This window comes from Vulpes lagopus, chromosome 23 (assembly GCF_018345385.1).
Source record: "Vulpes lagopus strain Blue_001 chromosome 23, ASM1834538v1, whole genome shotgun sequence".
NCBI classification, from domain to species: Eukaryota; Metazoa; Chordata; class Mammalia; order Carnivora; family Canidae; genus Vulpes; species Vulpes lagopus.
The window spans coordinates 53,901,513-53,905,396 of NC_054846.1; positions in this window are offsets into that span (position 1 = coordinate 53,901,513).

Here is a 3,884-nt window from a genome sequence, read left to right on the forward strand (position 1 = left end):
CGTTTAGGACCCTGAATATATCCTGCCAGCCCTTTCTGGCCTGCCAGGTCTCTGTGGAGAAGTCTGCTGTTACCCTAATACTCCTTCCCATAAAAGTCAGGGACTTTTTGTCTCTTGCTGCTTTAAGGATCTTCTCTTTATCTTTGGAATTTGCAAGCTTCACTATTAGATGTCGAGGTGTTGAACGTTTTTTATTGATTTTAGGGGGGGGATCTCTCTATTTCCTGGATCTGAATGCCTGTTTCCCTTCCCAGATTAGGAAAGTTTTCAGCTAGGATTTGCTCAAATACATATTCTGGCCCTCTGTCCCTTTCGGCGCCCTCGGGAACCCCAATTAAACGTAGGTTTTTCTTCCTCAGGCTGTTGTTTATTTCCCTTAATCTGTCTTCATGGTCTTTTAATTGTCTGTCTCTTTTTTCCTCAGTTTCCCTCTTTGCCATCAACTTGTCTTCTATGTCACTCACTCGTTCTTCCACCTCGTCAAGCCTCGTCGTTAGGACTTCTAGTTTGGATTGCATCTCATTCAATTGATTTTTAATTTCTGCCTGATTGGATCTAAATTCTGCAGTCATGAAGTCTCTTGAGTCCTTTATGCTTTTTTCTAGAGCCACCAGTAGCTGTATAATAGTGCTTCTGAATTGGCTTTCTGACATTGAATTGTAATCCAGATTTTGTAACTCTGTGGGAGAGAGGACTGTTTCTGATTCTTTCTTTTGAGGTGAGGTTTTTCTTCTAGTTATTTTGCTCAGTGCAGAGTGGCCAAAAACAAGTTGTATTGGGAAAAGGAGAAAAAGAGAGAGAGAGAAGGAAAGAAAAGAAGGAAAGAAAAGGAAAGAGAAAAAGAAAAAAGAGAAAGAAGAAAAAAAAGGAAAAAAGAGAAGAAAAAGAGAAAGAAAAAGAAAGGTGAAAAAAAAGGAGGGTGGGGGAAGCAATCAGAAATCAAAAAGAAAAAAAACACACACACACACACACACAAAAAAAAAAAACACGGGGGAGTATCTTCTGATTCTGTATACTTTAAGTCCCTTGACTTCCCCTGGACTTGTCCGTCTAGCTGGTCTTTGGGGGAGGGACCTGCTGTGCTGATTTTCAGGTGTTAGTTGGGGGAGCTGCTCTGCCCCCTGCCGGGTGCAGGGCTCAGTGGGGGTTGTTTACCCCGTGAGGCCCCAGGAGGAACAGCCACAGTGGCTACGGCAGCTCTGGAAACCTGGATTCAGCCCTCGCAGTAACTCCGGAGCTCCCTGTCTGTAGGGCCTGGAGGCTCCGGGGCGGGGCCGCTGATTTGCTCAGCCCCGGGCAGTAACGTCCTTGCTGTCCTGGGCCCTCCCGGTCTCTGCCTGTCTCAGGGGGAGGCCGGATCCTGGGCTGTGTCCCGGCGCCCTGTGCTCCGGAGCCTGCGCTGTTGGATTCGCGCTCCCGGCCGTGCAGCCTCCTCCGCGGAGCCCCTGCCGGAGCCCCTGCCCGAGCCCCACCAAACTGCTCCGGGTCCCGCCATGCGCGCTGCAGCCCTTAGGGAGCTCGGCGCACTCTCCAGGGGCGCAGGTGCCTGTTAGTGTCCCCAGGAGCCCGAGGGCATTCCCCGCCCTCCTGGGTCCTGCTCTAACTCCCTGCAGGCGCCTTTCCGCCCGGGAAGGTCGGTGCAGCTCCTGCTTCTCCGGGACGGGGCTCTCCTGTCCTGGGGACACTCGCCCCGGCCTCAGCCCGGCTCCTCGCGGGCCCCTCCCCCTTGGAGGCCTTTTGTTTCTTAATTTCTTTTTCCCCGTCTTCCTACCTTGATAGAAGCGCGAACTCTTCTCACTGTAGCTTTCCAGCTGGTCTCTCTTTAAATCTCAGGCCGAATTCGTAGATTTTCAGGATGATTTGAAGGTTATCTAGGTAATTTGGTGAGGACAGGTGATTTGGGGACCCTACTCTTCTGCCATCTTGCCCCTCCTCCCTACTTCTTTTTCTTTTGGAACCTCTGTTACTTTTACATTATATACTCTTAATTTTCTCTAAGTCTCACAATTTCCTTATGTAATTGAGACATAAATTTTCATTTCTTTATGTAATTGTTGTGCCGAAGATCGCGAATCCGCCAAGGAGCCAACCCCGATGCAATGACACGAGGCTTTATTTACCAGCTCGAGCCTGGGTCCAAGTATACCCGACGCATCGGAGCAGGGACTTGGACCCGGAGACTAAGAGGCTTAGCAACTTTATAGGGGCCAGTGGCCAATGGGATACGCAGAAAGTTGCACAGTCATGCTGGTCCCCTGAGCCGGATTTCTAGTTAGGGTGTGCCCTGGTCTTTGATTAGGGCAGGGCAGTGCCCTAAGTAATAAGCAGGTCAGCATAAGGTGGGTGCAGCCCAAAATAGAGCCAGTCCTGCTCTGCTCGTCCAGGGGTAAGGGATTTTGTTAAATTTCCTGAGTCCCACAGTAATTAGATGAGTTTCTCAGTGTTATCTTTCATCTCATTAATTGTGTTCGATGAATTTATCTTAAAATTTTTGAATTTTTACTTTTCCAAGATTCCGTCTTGGTCTCCTATTAGTGGTTCAGGAACCCCTTCCCTCAGAGCTTTTGTTAATGTAGTAGAATCATTCACAGCACCAGAGGATGATTCAGTCAAGGTCTTGTCTCAGTGATATTCTCTGCTTCTAGCTAATTCTCGCTTCCAGATCTCAGTGCTTCATATGCCTGTGGTTTTAGCCTCTACTTACTTATCTGTTGCTTTTATTTTATTTTTTTGTCCATAGAAATCTTTCTCTTTTTTCGCCCAAAGTTTTATTTAAGTAATTGTTGCACCCTATGTGAGGGCTCAGATTTATGACCCTGAGATCAAGAGTCACATGCTCTTCCGACTGAGCGGGCCAGGTGACCCTAGAAATTTTTCTTATAATTGAGTAGAACTATGTCTTTTTAAACTTTTAAAAATACATATTTTATGTATCTTGCTTGCTTGCTTGATTTATTTGAGAGAGAGAGCGCGAAAGAGAGCACACAAGCCTGGGGCGGGGGTAGGGGGGGCAGAAAGGGAGAGGGAAAGGCAGACTCCTTGCTAGGCAGGGAGCCCCTTGTGGGGCTTGATCCCAGGACCCTGGGATCATGACCTGAGCCAAAGGCAGATGCTTAACTGACTGAGCCACCCAGGTGCCCTACTTATCTTGCTTTTATCGATGAACACTATCTGATATTTCATTATACAACTATGCCAGTGATTCTCAACTGGGGGCAGTTTTGCCCCTCAAAATACATTTGCCCAGAGACATCTTTGGTACAATGCACAAGACAATTCCTACAACAAATTATCTGATCCAGAAGATCAATGATATTGAAGTTGAGAAACTTTGCACTAAATAATTAAAGAATATGATATTTTTCATATGTAACATCATCATTACCTATTTAGTTGCCTTACTCATGTGCACTTAGAGGGTTTTTTTTTTTTTGTATTATAAGTATCACTTTGATTAATAGCCTTCTATACCTTTTTGTATAATTCCCAAATGTAGACATTTTCTGAACCCAAAGAAAACTAAGATTTGAGAGGCACCATCTTGGAAGCTGGAAATTACTTAGGAAACAAAAAAAGTATGGGAACAACAAAGTTTTTATCATTATATTTTTAGTGGAACTTATAATATGTTCATATATAAAGATCTCCCATTAGTTTTATTTTTTAACATTTTATTTAAATTCCAGTTAGCTAACATACAGTGTAATATTAGTTTCAAGTGTACAATTTAGGATTCAACATTTCTATGCAATACCTGGTGCTCATCACAAGCTCACTCATTAATCCCTATCATCTATTTAACCCATCCCCCCCACCCACCTCCCCTGTGGTAATCATTTTAAACCCTTTTTTTCCAGGTAATATGCAACTGACCCTTAAACAAC